This window comes from Python bivittatus, unplaced genomic scaffold (assembly GCF_059951505.1).
Source record: "Python bivittatus isolate LINGU-HERP-01145 unplaced genomic scaffold, Pbiv_v1 ctg000190_np1212, whole genome shotgun sequence".
NCBI lineage: Eukaryota > Metazoa > Chordata > Lepidosauria > Squamata > Pythonidae > Python > Python bivittatus.
This window is the reverse complement of record NW_028277042.1, coordinates 20,617,283-20,632,560: the sequence shown is the minus strand read 5'-3', so window position 1 is coordinate 20,632,560 and position 15,278 is coordinate 20,617,283. Positions and strand designations below refer to the sequence as shown.

The 15,278-nt window shown below is 46.5% G+C and overlaps 1 long non-coding RNA gene across 1 annotated transcript in view; it reads right to left on the bottom strand.

Moving 5' to 3' along the window:
- Window positions 1-7,566: 7,566 nt before the first annotated feature.
- LOC148216505 (uncharacterized) overlaps window positions 7,567-15,278 on the bottom strand; it is a 29,320-nt gene continuing 21,608 nt past the window's right edge. Inside the window, exon 3 of the long non-coding RNA XR_015795298.1 lies at window positions 7,567-15,174. This is a non-coding gene — a long non-coding RNA (uncharacterized LOC148216505). The remainder of the gene's footprint in view (window positions 15,175-15,278) is intronic.

The window sequence follows — 15,278 nt, the reverse complement described above, 5'->3', positions numbered from 1 at the left end:
TCCCAACGTTGCCAGAATAATTTGACTCGCTTTTGGCTCTCTAAACTGACACGTACCTTGACCAGTAGTTGAAGTCCACTCCTACGTAAACGGGTCTCTAGCAGCCTCAACGAGACAGAAAAGACTCAACAGGAGGGATTAAAGTCAGCGATGGCGTGACCACCAGAAGGCACGTTAGCAAGATGCAGTCCATCAGTTGCCGAAGCCGGTTCCAAGACACGGGCGGGGGGCGGGGGGAGCGCTAAGTCCCCTTCTCGGGCTCGGCAAGAGGGCCGCGGTCTCCAAGCGCCTCCAGCTGAAATCCTTGCTCCATTTCCTGAGCTCAGAGGAGAATCGACATGTGTGGAAAGTGGAAAGAAAACAACCCATCTCCCTTATCTGCATTTTATATCATCGGAAAAGCGGTCCAAAATTTTGTTTCCCCGCTTATCGTGCGGCCTCCCTCCCCAACTCCCTCTGGTTCCTCCAGCACACGCAGAGCAGGACAGCTTCAGCTGGGGGTGGAACGCGGCTCCAGCGATCAACAACATCCCACTGGGGATGGGGGAGAAGGCAGCGCGTCCAAAGGGTTTCAGGGGGCGGTTAACTGGGTGAGCTCCAGCTGTCCAGGGGGTTGCCAGGTTTGCAAAATCCCAGAACTGTGGAAAGCATCAAGAGGCGACTGACTTCTCGGGGACCTGCAAGTGGAGGTGTCGCTGGGAGGGAGGGGCAGCAGTAAAAAAAAATGGTGGCCCCAGCCATTGCACGTCCAACAGATGTAAAAAGGAACAGGGCTCTGATGGCGTGACTGCCATCTTGACTTTTTTGGCTCCCCTTGCCAGCCTTCTCCCTGCAGGGAAGGTCTGAGATTCAGGGACCTCAGTCTGCCCAAGGGCCACCATATTATTTCCCCACAAGTCACCAGATTGACTTATTTATCTATCAGTCTTGGGTAGCGCTGTATTTCACCAAGTTTCCCCCTCAGTCGATGTCTTGTCCAGCCCCCACTGTGTGGGGGGAACAAGATGGCAGCTGCTGCAAGAGATTCCTCAGAGGATTTGCTGTTCTTTTAAAAAGGATAAACTCAAGCAAAACCAGGATGACCTAAGATTAGCTACCCACCCACCCGCCCCAATAAAAGGGATTCTCCAGCAGTGAGACTGCAAGGGCTTTTTATCAGTTTCTTATCTTGCCACGTTAGTGGCTGATCTGCCCAGGGCTTCCCACACAGTTGAGCAGGAATTTTCTCCAATCGTTTCTCACTGAATCATGGCCAGGACCTTCCACCATTTCCCAGGTCCTGCCAAAAAAGACATCACGGATTCCTCCCGCTCCTCCAGAGGAAAGAGATTGCAAATGCCCGTCCTCACTTTCTTACCAGCACACAAGAGGCAGCTCGGCTGACTCAGAGGAAGGCTAAAAGTTTGCAGAAGTACAAAAATGTAAGACAGGGAAAATATTAATGGAAGAAAAAAATCCCCAGTAATCCAGTGGGGGTTGAGCACACTTGGGGGCGGGGGGGATGGAAACCTATTCCACATTTCAACGTTATGTTGCAGTTTCTGTTTGTTATTCCTCACCCCATTGTAACAGTTCCTCCAATTTTTTCCTAAGGAAGGAAGGAAGGAAGGAGAGAGAAAGAGATGAGAGGGAGGGAGGGATGGAGGGACAGTTCAGCCTTTCCTTTTTTAAAAAATAAACCAAGGAAGACCCAAATGTAATCAGGTGGTCAATCAAAGAATTGAGTCAGAATTTTTCTCTGCTTTGGTTTGAGGTTAGATATCTAATATTATTTTCTTGAAAATTAGAAGCTCTTTTGATTTTTTTTTTCTTTTTAAGCCAGGAAGTTTCCAGTAAGTTTCAACATGTAATCTGGGCAAAAAAGACACATTCTCTTTATTTGCGTAAATACCCACTACTTCACTTAAGCCTCTGAAAAACGATCTATTTGTTAAGCTCAGCTCCCTCAGTGATATCCTTTTAAAGGGCCCAGATGATGTGAACTTGAGCAGTAAGAACTGGCACTCCTTGTGAGTTCTTTGGAAAAGGAGAACGTCTTTCTCTCCAGGACCTGAGATTCCCAGGGTCTGACTTGCCAGCCCTGAAAGTGGAAACTCCGTTCCTGAAATAAGCAAAAACCTTTCAGCCTGTGGCTAGAAGTTCCCCCTTGCCCCTGGCCAATTCTCTTAAATTAAAAATGGATCTAGTTTTCTAGGGTGACAGTGAGAAAATGCAGAAGCGGCTTTGTTTTGGAGCTGTTTGTCAGATCTACAGCGTAGGCTATTCTACAGGCCAATGAAGGCTTTCCAGGAAAATCAACTCTCAGTTTCCAAGGCCACTAGCATGCTTCTGCCCAGCCCCACCAGGAAATTAGTCCACCACTTGCCTGCACTCCAGCACCCTTGGGCCATCTTTGAAGACCCAGTGCCTGCTCACCTTAGCTTAGCAGCTGCTGCCCCATCTCAAGAGCATGTGTGACCATAGCTGGTCTGAATGTTGCAAAACCCAAAATATGTCTAATGGACCACAGATTTCATTGTGTTTCACAATCATTGGTGCTACACACCCTTTGGTCCTGGCTGTGAGTTATATGGTGCCTGTTTTCTTTTGGAAGAAGAAGGCTATTTGCTCATTCTTGCCACATGTCTTTTTTCCAATTATCTCCCTGGCTATGGCAAATGCTCAACAACCTTTTGACTTACAGGCGACCTGCATATTTCTAATACACAGGCTTAATTTTGCTTCTTCAGGCATGACCCTGCTTGGCTTCTGAAGGTGCCCAAACACTGCCACTTGCTGTGACTAAGCCCTATCTTTCCATAAAGACCTTGGCTCAGCCCCTACTTCACCCACGTGGTTGATTCAGGCTGGGCACAGGCAACTGAAGGACCTGCAGCTTAGCAGTGATGAAGCTTCGGCTACATACAAGGGATGATCAATCTATCTAGGGAAACTGAGCCTCCTAGACAGACAGCACCTAGACAGAAAGAGAAGGAGAGGAAGAATTTGGATTAGCCTCCAGGAGCTGCATAGGATGGGTCACAGTGCATCTAACTTAGCATTGTAAATAAGGAATTTCAGATTTCCATTGGAAATTTGGCATACATGTCCAGTTCTGGGGATTACACTTTAAAAGGAATATGAAGAAGCTGAAGCAGGTTCAGAAGAGAGCTAACAGGATGAAAAGAGGTCTGGAAACCATGACCTAGAAGTGTGACCTGAACACGTTTAGCTTGCAAATGAAAGAGCAAAGAGGGAGATAAAACTGGGGAGCTGTTCTCTTTTGCAACTGTGATGGTCTGTGGGAATGACTTGGGAGACAGGAGGAAGAGCCATAGACTAGGCAATGGTCAGATAAGAGGCAGCTGAGCCCGCAGGAGAAATGGGGACATGGCAAGCATCTCAGAAGGGACCCTCCCTAATTTTTTGGACCGTAAAGGCGATGGGGGAGAGATGTCCTTTCAGACTTGCAAGATTTGGTTAATGTAACCTTACAATCAAAATAGAGCTCGATGTGCTTCTTGTTTGGACTACCTCGCAGGGCTGACAGAAACCAAGAGCAGGCCAAGGACCAACGGGAAGGCCCAGGCAGCTTTCACCGAGGATTAGACTACTGATACGAAAGCAACAGAGAGCCGGTGCTGGAAACCCTGAATATGGAGCTCTCTCTCAGATTTTCATTAGCAAACCTAAATCGTACTCATTTCACAAGTATGTTTTTATGACACACAAACAAATAAACAAGGATTTGAATAAAACCAGCCACATTTAGCAAACACACTACTGTTCTCCATCTCTCCAAATGCGGTCTGAGGGTGGAAGGTGAGTCCGGAGATCTGCAGATTCGGAGTCTGGGGACCTGGCTGACCGTGGGAATTCAGCGGAGACCAAGCTCAGAGGACCTCCATGGTTTTGACGGCTGGACTGAATCAAGATTCCTTGTGCACTATTTATACTTTATTTGCTCTAGCAGCACGGGAAACTGCCCTCTATCAGATTCGATTACTGGTCCTTCAGCCCAGTCTTGACAACACTAGTGAGCAAACCACTCTCCAGAAATACACTGGGGTGGGTTTCCAGGGCTGGCGGCAAAGAAGTGAGGTGAACTTTCGGGCTGAACAGCCGCCGTCAGAAACGTCAGACCAAAATAAAACTGGACCAGGGCCATTCAGCCCGAAAGCTCGCCGCCGCTTCATTAATTCTCCAGAAACCTTTGCAGAGGCAGGTCTTCCCCATCGCCTGTTAGTTGGTCCTTTTTAGGAAGTGGGGAATAAACCGGCCACTTTCTGCTTCTAAAAGGTCTGGTGGCCACTGAGCTAAGGACACTCCCCCCCCCCCACTATATCTTTGGTTGCATCCGACACTGTCCTCTGCCAGGGACAGGATTCTTCACTAGACCCACGGCTACAGAAAGCTTGTATTACTTCCTGGAGTCGGATACCCCTAGTCTCAGCTCTTTCCGTTACAGGCGGTTCAAAACTGAACAAGACTTGCTCCAAACAAGCTGAAACCTGAAACAACTCTGCCTTTTGTTACCAAAGGGAGCCATCCTGATAATTTAACACCCTGCCACATAAATTTCAATTCTTAGTTACGGATTCAGAGCATTTCATTTCACGCTCTGTGCACAGCTTCCCCTTGTAAATAATAAATTTTAAAGGGACCCAATTTCCAGTCAGTTCACTCCTGCCAATTTTGCCCCAGTCAAGTCTCAGCTGCATTTAAACTAATGTTAAGGCTGACAAATGGCAAAGTTTTAAAAAGAACAGAAGAGAAGATTGGGTGCCAATCATAACAAGAGGGAAATAAAGAAATTGAGAGGGTTGTGCGTGGACCTATCAAAGGCCACTAATCTTTACTCTCACCAGTAAAACACAATATGGATGGAATTGGTTTCCACTGTATCATTCCAGACTCTGGGAGGAGATGCATACATAAAGCAAATGCTCTTCTATCTAGTGTAAACTCCCTGCAGGAAGAAAATTAAAACCCCAGGAGAAAAAAAATGCTCAGTTTCCACATGCAGGGAATTTGCTGGGGCTGAAGGAGCATTTAATTGTGCTGTCCCCCAATACAAGATCAGAGGTGTATCTAGATCCTCACTGTATTCTTCAGAATTCCCAACAATTCCAGAAAGCCTCAAAGTAGGAGATCACCTCCTTTTGTTACAGTTTCCCAACAGTTGGTATGCAGATGATCATCCAGAGAAGGCCCCACAATCTTGGAATTGTCACCAAATCCCAGTGAGTGTTTGGGGAAAACATGTCCCGTCATCAAGTGCTTCTCGCTCTGCTCTGGGACACCCAACCGCAAGAGGTCAATCAAACATCGCTTCTGCACAAAGACCTTTGGCGCTCTGGAACTCCAGCCTGTGTTCTTTGAAAGCAATCAGGGCTCCTTTTGACACCACAGGGTTGTGTGTCAATTGCAGACCAACATCCCTGTTTCCAGCTACAGCTGTTTGGGCCCCAACAAATCTGGGAGGTTTTATTTATGACTCTGGGCGGCCTACAACAATTAAAAACAATAAATAAAGGTTGAAGCAATAGCAGAGCATCTACTGGAAAGTCTTCTCCTGAGAAAACTCACACCCCCTTAACGCAAAACAAAGCAACAATGCTCTCACCCCTCTTGTTCTCCTTGATTAAAATGCGCAGCAGTAACTCAAAAGTGATTTCCTCATGAGACTGACTTGCAAAATGCAAGACATCTTGGATTGCCCCAGTCTTCTCCAACTTGGGGCTCTGCAGATATGTTGGATCCAGCTCCTAGAATCTGCTCAGCTATCCTGGACAGGGGATTTTGGGAGAGGAAGTCCAACACATCTGGAAGTTGCAAAGTGAGATAGGTGGGCTTAGCTGGTAGAACTACTCATTCAAGGACTGAGTTAGTCAGTCTTAGCTAACACCATCTTTTCTATGCACCTCCTGCTTTGAGCACTTCCACCATCATCCTGATGCCAACTGTGTCTTTCACATTCTCATTACATGGTTGGCTGTAATAGGAGGTACTGATGGACTTTCAATCTGCTCCTATTTCATCCCCTTTTCCTTATTTTCTTCAAACCCCTGCAGAGCATTCTGCTCATTCTAGGAATGTGGGAAAGAGAAGAAAACAGCAGGAAAAATAGTTAATTTGGGTTTCCCAGCAGAGGGCACTCATAAAGCCAGCCAGCCAGCCAGCCAGCCAGCCAGCCAGCCAGCCAGCCAGCCAGCTATCTATCTATCTATCTATCTATCTATCTATCTATCTATCTATCTATCTATCTATCTATCTATCTATCTATCTATCTATCTATCTATCAATCATCTCGGCAATTACAGTAGTCCCCAACTTTAGTAGCCATTAGGCACAACTAGAATCTGGAGAACATGTTAATGAACACGCTCACAGAGTGGCTGTCATACCAAGTGTGACCCATCATGGAGCCCCTCCTACCAGAGGCAAACAAAGCCCTGGGCCCAGCCTCCCCCATCTAAGAAAATACTGTGGATTCTAATGTGGGGCCCAGCACCATTACTGAAAATACTGGTTGTGCTTGAAACTGACCCTTTTTTGCTTGCTGGCTTTCTGTGTTGCCCCTGCAGCCCCTCCCGTCCACTCTTCCTTTGCAATTTGTGAAATTCCAAGTGGGCCTTTAAGCTGTTTCATCCACAATCCTGAATTCAATGCTTTGTCATATTGCTTCTCAGGTCCCTCCTTCCATTGTTAAAGACAGTCTGGGAGCTTTTACCAAGGAGGAGGAACATGGAGTCCTTGGAACTATATTCCAAAACAAAGGGCCCCAAATCTACATTTGAAAGCAAGCTAATTAGCTATGGGGAAAAGCCATTAAAATGTCTCCATATAAGTATCTATTAATAAAGATCAGCGTCTGGTTCCAATTGCCCAGATGTTAGAAATGAATGCAGTCTGGAATCAAAGTCTGACGCTGCTAAATCCGAACTGTGTCTACCAACCACTCCTCGGAGGGGTAGGGCTTCTCTGCCTGGCTGTATCCCCCTTCCCCAGCCCCCCGCCCCAATTTGCGGCTCACTTTCCTAGTCATAATCCAGTGGCCTCAGAGGAGCTTATTACTGAACCAGTTCCTCTCAGGGACTGAAACAAAATTCAGTTTAGTCTCTTCTTTAAAAAGGTGTTTTACCACCGCAGCAGTTAAAACATGTTAATAATGAACTACCCCTTCCCCTCTCAAAATATCTAGGATCATTCAATTCTTTAAATGATGTTGATATTCTCCAAGTTGAACTCAACATCTGGGAACTTCATACACACTTCTGTGTAGTTTTCTTGGCAACAGAATCTCCTCCTCCTCCTCCTCCTCCTCCTCCTCTTCTTCTTCTTCTTCTTCCCACCTTTTTTATATATAATTCAAGGTGGCGAACGTACCTAATACTCCTGCCTCCTATTTTCCCCACAACCACAACCCTGTGAGGCAGGTTGGGCTGAGAGAGAGGGACTGGCCATCCCTGTTAGTTTCCTGAGGTCAGCCAAGTTTGGCTAGGGCCATTAAGCTGACCTAGCTAACAAAATATCTGGGTTAATACAAGTGGTAGAAAATTCACAAACTGTGCTTTTGAAGGGATATAAACATTTTTAATGCAGTAACATTAATATTTCATATGATTATTTTTAAAGTAATAAAATAAGCAGCCATTGGTACACTTGGGAGAAGATGAGAAGCAAGGAACAGTCCTGTAGAGTACTTGTGCCAGCATTTAAAAATGAAAATATATATTAACAAATCACATCCATATATAAACTTAAGGGACATAAAGAATGCCAGTTCTCAGCTGAATGAATAGAATAAAGGAAGGAGGAAATTAACCCAACGTTATTCATAGTTGAAATATCTTAAATGGAGAAGAAATTGTGGGATTATCACAGATACAAAAGTAAAGATTAATGACAGTAATTTTATTTCAAGATTTTGAGTCTTCAGAATTTTGTCCTTGACCCCAGATCTTCCTTAAGGGCACCTGCACTTGATTTCAGTCCCAGTATGAACCCGGTCTACTCAATTTGAATAGCACCACAGAGGTTAAAGAAGTCAGATTGGTGGCCATCACCAGAGCAACAAAAGCCTCACCCTTTTTTACATGCCTCACCTGCACAAGACAGGTAAAAAAGGAGTGGGGTTTGATTGCATGTCCATCTTGAGCCCTCCCATGAACGTCCCTGGCACTGTGTCTGTTACCCAAAGAAACAAGGACTTGACGCCTAATGGCTTACTCAATGTTCCCATCTGAGCATCCTTCAAACAAAGTGAAGCACTCACGAACCCACCCTTCTGTGATGCACAACATGTTGCAAAAGCTAACGGCCTTGCCTGCCTTTCCTTTTAGCAAAAGCTGGCTGCCTTTTGTCTAAACAAAGATATTCTCACAAACCTCTTCCAAGTCTTCTTCGTTGAATTATTATTTTCTGTTCTGATTGCACAAACGGAGCCCACCCGGCTGGTTGCCCAGCCAGCTTCATGAAGGAGCTATCTGTACATTGCATCGAGGTGTAACAACATGGAGAGCCAGGATATGGTGGCCCCCAAGTCCTTCTGGCTGAAACCCCATAGAATGACGAGAATGTTCATATCCAAACCAGCCAAAATCCACCGTGATCTTACCCTCCCATGCATGCCTCAGCATTTCTTAAAGGATAAAAAAATACGAAGTCTGCATTTCTAAGGGTCCTGAAAAGTTCAACTCTTCTGAAAGTTCATCACTCATCATAAGTCAGAATGCCACAGCCAGCTTCTGCTGGGGTTTTGGAAAGGTTTTCTGCCTATGCCTAGCACCTTCAGGAGATGTTGGGATGTGATGAGGAGTTTTAGAGGAATCCCTATGGATGTTCAGTCATCCTGGATCTCCAGTTTGCTTCTCTGTGGATTCTCCTTGGTGTAGAAGAGTTTGGTGATGATTGCCGATGGCAGCCTCAAACTTTCCCAACAATGGACTCTACAAATCAGTGATGAGTCAACCTGAACCTTTCAGTTTTTTAACCTCACAAACATGCAAGACATTCCCTTGGATTTCTCACAAATGTTTATGAAGATTTACTAGTGGTATGTCACTTCTGCAAGACATGTAATTTCTACTCACCAGTGAAACCATTTAAAAAAACTGTATCGCAAGCTTGAAAAGAAAGCCAATGATGAGCTGGTGATGGAGTAAACACCTGTCACCTCCCAAATAGAACATGAAAATGCATTTGAGAAGGTGGAGAAGAACACATTGGGAAGTGCACATCAGCTTCTTGACTGGAAACTATGGGGCACTCCAATTTGGAGCACAAAGAATTGGGTGGGAAGGTCCACCAGAGAGTATTCCTTTGCTCACAGTTTGGAAGACAGTCCTGTTTTCTCCAGTCCCCCAAAGAGTCAGGTGACCATCTACCTGTCCCGCTAACCCATTCCTGCCTTCTTTCCTGGCTGCAGCACTTCCAGGGTATCCAACCAGGAGAGATCTTCCCCACTATGCCCTCCCTTATTCTTTCAAACAGAGGTGCTATGGATTGAACTGAGCCTTTCTGAAGGAAGAAGAGACACAAACCAAGTAAGAACAGCCTCTCCTGGAAGTGGGGTCTGAAAGAGTTCCTCCCCTGATGCCTCCAGAGAGGGCTGAGCTGGTTATGGGATCTTCTGCACAGCCACTGTCTCCCTTGACTCTCTGCTCCTTGGTCTGTCCAGGGGTGGGGGATCGCCCTGGGCTTAGTGAAAGGCAATGCTAGGTGACCTTTCTGTGAACTGAAGGTCTCAGTGGGTCAGACAATGGGCAATCTGTTATTACCCAAGAATAGGTAATAAGGTTAGGTTGGACCAGAATTTCCCTTTCGAATCCTTTTTCCCTCCCTTGGGTATGTGTGGAGGTGGGGAGGGCAGGAGGAGAACATACGTACTCTTTTCAACTAGGTTAGGTCTACTTTAAGGTATGTACTCAATATTTAATGTTCCGTATTTCCCTTTCCAATGGACAGGAAGCTGTGCTGCTGATTTTTTAGCAACCAAATATCCTGCTTTTCCTCCAGGAGCTAAAGAGGGGGCATTTGGTGCTCTTTCTTCCTATCTTTCCCCCCAGAAACTACCCCGAGTGGGGGTGGGGGGGTGGGGAGACTGAGCTGAAAGAAAGTGACTGGTCCAAGTCCCCCATGCACTTCCATGGCTGAGGGGGGACAAGACCCTGGATCTCCCTGCTCCTGGTCCAACCCTCCCTCACTACATCAGACCAGCTCTTGCTTCACAAGGACTCAGCAGCAGAGGAGAAGGCTGGAAGAGCTTTAAACCCAAATTGCCCACCTGTGGGCAAATGGGGGGTGGTTCTCAAGAGCTGCTCATAGACCAGGCTCTCAAAGGGTCACAAAAGAAACTGGCCATGCCAAGATTTTAAAAAATCAACTCTCTTTCTATCCATGGTTATTTACTTTCAAGACTTCTGTTTGCCTCTGTTCAACCTGATCGCTGGAGAAAGAACTCTCTGTTGCCAGCTTAACGTCCTTTGGGAGATGCACGGAGCTTACAATGCCTATCATCCCTTCGGCTGTGCTGGGTGGGAGGATGGGAGTTATAGCCCAACACCTCTGGAGGGCACCAGGTTGGGGAAGGAGGATGTGAAAGCTCATTCCTGGTATATCCACTAGAGGGCAGCGCGCCTTAGCTCAATGGGAAGAAGAGGCGCAGGGCTGTTAGTCATGTTCTAAAGCAGCCACAGCTGGCCCACGAGCCTTCGGAAGATACTCCGGAGCAAGCAGATGGACAATCTCACATCCCTGCGCTTCAGATGATTCTCTCTCCTCTGGATAACTAGCCTTCCCAGCAGCCTTTCCCGCTGCAAAGCCAAAGACCGCTATCTCTGAACACTCATTATTGTGGTCTAAGCAGATGTCTTAGTGCAACAAAGTCAGCACCAGGTTTTCAGTTCCACTGTTTTTTCTGCTGCAATGGGCCTCAGCAGCTCGGGTTTTGCTTTAAATGTTCCCGGATTTCAGGGCACTCTGGAAACAGAGCCAGAGGGCTCCTGGCTTGCTTGAACTGCCGCCCCAAGGTCTTGGGGCAGATTCAAGCCTGAGGTAGAGAGATGGACGCAAGAGACCGCCACATGGCAAGAGGGAGGGGAAACAGGTGCGGCTCGGCCCTGCCCTTGATATGTGCTCAGCTGACATTCGGTGGCTGGGCCAAAATGAAAAGCATCTGAAAGCGTTTTTATGAAAAAGTAACCTTCCTTCTGTTTTCTGCAAATGGCAGCCTTCGATTCCTCCGTGGCAGCCCAGTTCTAGAATGTCAAATAATGGTGCCTTGGAATATCTGGAAGACATACCACTTGCCTGCAAGCCAGAACTGGTGGGACCACAAAACAGACAAAATGAAAGAAGATAAAGAAGCGAAAGTGCTCTGGGACTTCAGAATTCAAACAGACAAGCACCTGCCACACAACACCCCAGACTTAACAACTGTTGATAAGAAAGACAAAAAAGTCTGGACAGTGGACGTTGCAATACCTGGAGACAGCAGAAGAGAAGAGAAAGAACTGGAGAAAATCACAAAATACAAAGACCTGCAAATAGAAGTAGAATGACTGTGGTAAAAAAAACACAGTACCAATAGTTATGGGCACCTTGAGTGCAATCCCAAAACATCTGGAGCACCCCTTGAAGACCATCGGCATTGACAAAATCGCCATCAGTCAATTGCAAAAGGCAGCTTTACTTGGAACAGCTTATATCCTGCAACGATACCTTTAACACCATCAAACTGCAACATCTGCCTATTCCAGGGAAGGACTCGATAGGTGGATAAGAATGCCAAATCCAGTCTAAACATCTGGCTGACTGTGCGACCAACCATCATCCTCATCATCATCATAGCTGTGAACACACGCTGTTTAGATAAAATTAGACTAGTACAAGAGATCAGTTTATACATTTGCAATATCTGAGGGTTGCAAATTTGGTAGAGCAGGGCCACCAGGAGGATACAGCACAGCAGCAAAGGAAAGGAAGATCTAGGGGGGAATCGATGTTTCTGATGCGTTGGAGCTAAAGATGCACATGGATTACACTGCATTCTGAGATTAAGATGTCCTACCATCCAGGAGAACTGAGTGTCCATAGTAGAAGCGGGACCCCACCATTTCTTTGCTGCCCTTATTCTGCCATTCCTACTCCTAACCTGAGACCTGCGGATAAACCAGGAGACAACCTTCATGAGGCAGGGCTGCAACCAGGAACTAGACCAGATCATCTATGAGAAAAGATGGCCACCATTAGGATTTAGCCGCACCAAAGGCAGGTGAGTGGCTGTCATGGTATGTGAGAAAGACCTTGAGAAACAGGATGAAGAGATAAGAGAGGGCATAGCCCACAGCTGCATAATAGGTGAAGAAAGAGACTCAGATGGGACCCTCCCTAAATTCTCAGGCTATAAAGGAGACAGTGGGAGATTTGTACTTTCAGACTTGCAAATTTCTGCTAATGTAGCCTTATAATAAAGTAGAGTTAGCTCATCTAGTCATGTTTCCTGTCTGGTCTACCTGGGAAGCTGACAGTGGTGTAAAAATCATCTCTGGCAGGAAAAATTTCTTCCTGTTTCGCAGGGCTAGAATTGGGGCCTATCCACTGAAGGGAAGTTAGGATCAGTGACACAAAGGTCTCTGTTGCAAAATATAGGGTTGAAGGAGGGAGTTTATTGGCACCAGATGTGGAAGCGATGGACACTAGCTTAGGTGGTTTCAAAAGAGGAATTGGGCTATCCTTGGTTACTACCTTTAAAGGTCTTAGACTAGCCAGGAATTACAGGCAGTGCCCCTTAAATATCAGCTGCTGGGGAGCAAAAGTGTGAGCGGGGCTATCATTGCCTTCCTGTCAATCTTGGTGAGCACCTTGGGCTGAACATTGAGCACTCATATGCTGCTGCATAATTAGCCAAGACTATTCCAGGAAGATTAGTCTAAACTTAATTTTAACTGTAAAATATGGTGTGTCAGGACCTGCCATAAAACCCCCCTGTCCTTAAGTGGCCCGTGAATGCCGTGTTCTTGTCCAAACTGAGGAGTACGTTGCTCCCTGCCACATTCAACATCCACCGGAAGATTCATATCTCCCTAGCCACTGCTTTAGAGTCATTACCACAGAGCTGTTATTCTACCATTTGTGTATATCCTAAGGATGCCTCAAACATCTGTTTACATTTAACAGTTGAGGTAGGAGGGGAGGGGGAGAGAAGGGGCCCCCATAATTACAGATTTCATATTATTCTCTTTCTTCCAACACCAAACGCAGGAACAGATGGTTCGCCACAATCTCCAACTGATGATGGAAGTCACAGGACAATATTAGTTGACTGCTGAGATGCCATTTCTACACCACACGTGGCTTCGTGCCCAGGATGCTTCCCAGAGTCAACCCCAGATTTGGTTTTATGGCAGCTAGTCACAAAGTAGAACCTGATTCGCAAGGCAGCTTGCTCGGATGACCTGACCAGACCAGCCTTCCTTGTGGTGGGATTGGCCCGGCTGCCTGTACAGACAGACAGGTAAAGGGTCTCACCTGGTAACCAGACCAGGTAGAGGGTCTCACGCCTCCCTCCCACTGCAGTTCAAAAGGGGGCTTCGATGGACAGGCTTAAGTGGCTCTTTTTGTGCTCCTCCCTTGAAAAACTGTTTCATGACATTTGAAAATTGGCTTTGGTTTAAACGAGAAAAAAAAAAAAGTTCTAAATAACTCAGAAACTAGCTTCCAGTATGCCCAGTTCAAATTGTCCAGTTAGAAGGTAACGCCTGCTTGCTCCACGTTTCCTTTCCCATTTGGCCGAACCGGAGAAGAATAGTACCCACTTTCTCGTATAAATCAAGGAGTTTTACTATCAGCCATTCCACCTTTAAGTAAACGGCACAATTTCAGCACATCTGTTTTAAGGCTAAACCCAAACTTCAGCGAAAGGCAGTCAAACCTTAGATGTTCATGGTGCAATTATTTAAAAAGCAGAAATTTACTCGTTGGTCTCCCGAAGGGTAAATTCAGAGCTTTCTGGGGCTTGCCAGTAAAACATTCTCTGATCAATTGATTTAACTGATGAGGGGTTTAAACTTTGCAGCCCCAATTATCTTTTCTGCCTTGAAGGCTTGAATACCTGTTGTCTAACCTCGCAATATCCATTAATATCTGCTTTCGCTCTCACTGAGCAGGACTGCTAGAATGTGTGTGCGCACTCACACCCACACCCACACCCACACCAGCAGTGAACCAGACAAGGAGTGTTCGTTGGAAAGGAATCTTCTTCTCTCCTCCGGGCCAAGATGGGGCCTCCATATCATGTCAGGCGCAGCCAAGGACATTGTTGGTGACAAACAAGCCATACCCTGGCTGCTCTCTCCAGAGGGGTGGCTTCGCCCAAGATACTTTTAAACGTTGGCTCTCTTCTCAAAGCAGGACTGGGCCTCTCCAAGCAAACAGAGTTGTAAATAACATTCAAAGCCAGAAAGGGACCGGCAGATCTCTCCCTCACACTGGGGAAACTCAGCCCAGCCTTCTGACCAGTCCCTTCCACTTGCACCCACTTGGGGATGGGACACAGCTGCACCCTTCAGGGCTCAGCGTTAGGCAACAGGTTGGGGTTCCAAGGACCGAAGAGGCATGGCAGCCATGCGGAGAAATCAGGCACCCTCACAGCACATGAGTATGCATGCACTCCTCTTGCATGTGTTCGGTGTGTAAGGACAAGGAACAGCTGTGGAATGAATGAAACTCCAAGAGGTCCCCAGCTCTTTCATGTGTTCTGGTACTTTCCACAGTGGGAGAAAGGGGTTCCTAGAAATGGATCTCCGTGAGGATTTGTAGAGTCAGGAAAATGTCTTTGGTGGAAGTAAATAGGAACTGTGGCTTAAGCCAAAGGGGCTGAAACATTTTTTATGAGAGAGACCTTCCTGATTCACTGGAGTATGAGAAGGGGGAGGAGGCACAGCACAATCCGACTTGCAAGATTCTCTTATTAGAGCCCATCTCAATAGTTTTAGCTTTCCTGCAGAGTTGATTTCCTGGTCTGGTGTTCCTAGTGGGGCTGGCAAGACTATTGCAAGAAGTGGAGATGAGCCAGTGCAATCTATGCATCTTAACAGTTAAAAAGCAGTCCTTCAAATTGATCCTCAATGCAGCTTGGCTCCCAAGGTAGAGAGTTAATCCTTCCGGCAGTGAAGCTCCATGGTGGAGTCCCTGTTTGGCATTCAAAAAGATTCATAATCAGTCCACAGCTTCTGTGGTTTAGGATCATCAGGGGGCAGGAGAGAGAAAGATCTTCCTGCCCCTGCCTCTAGAAA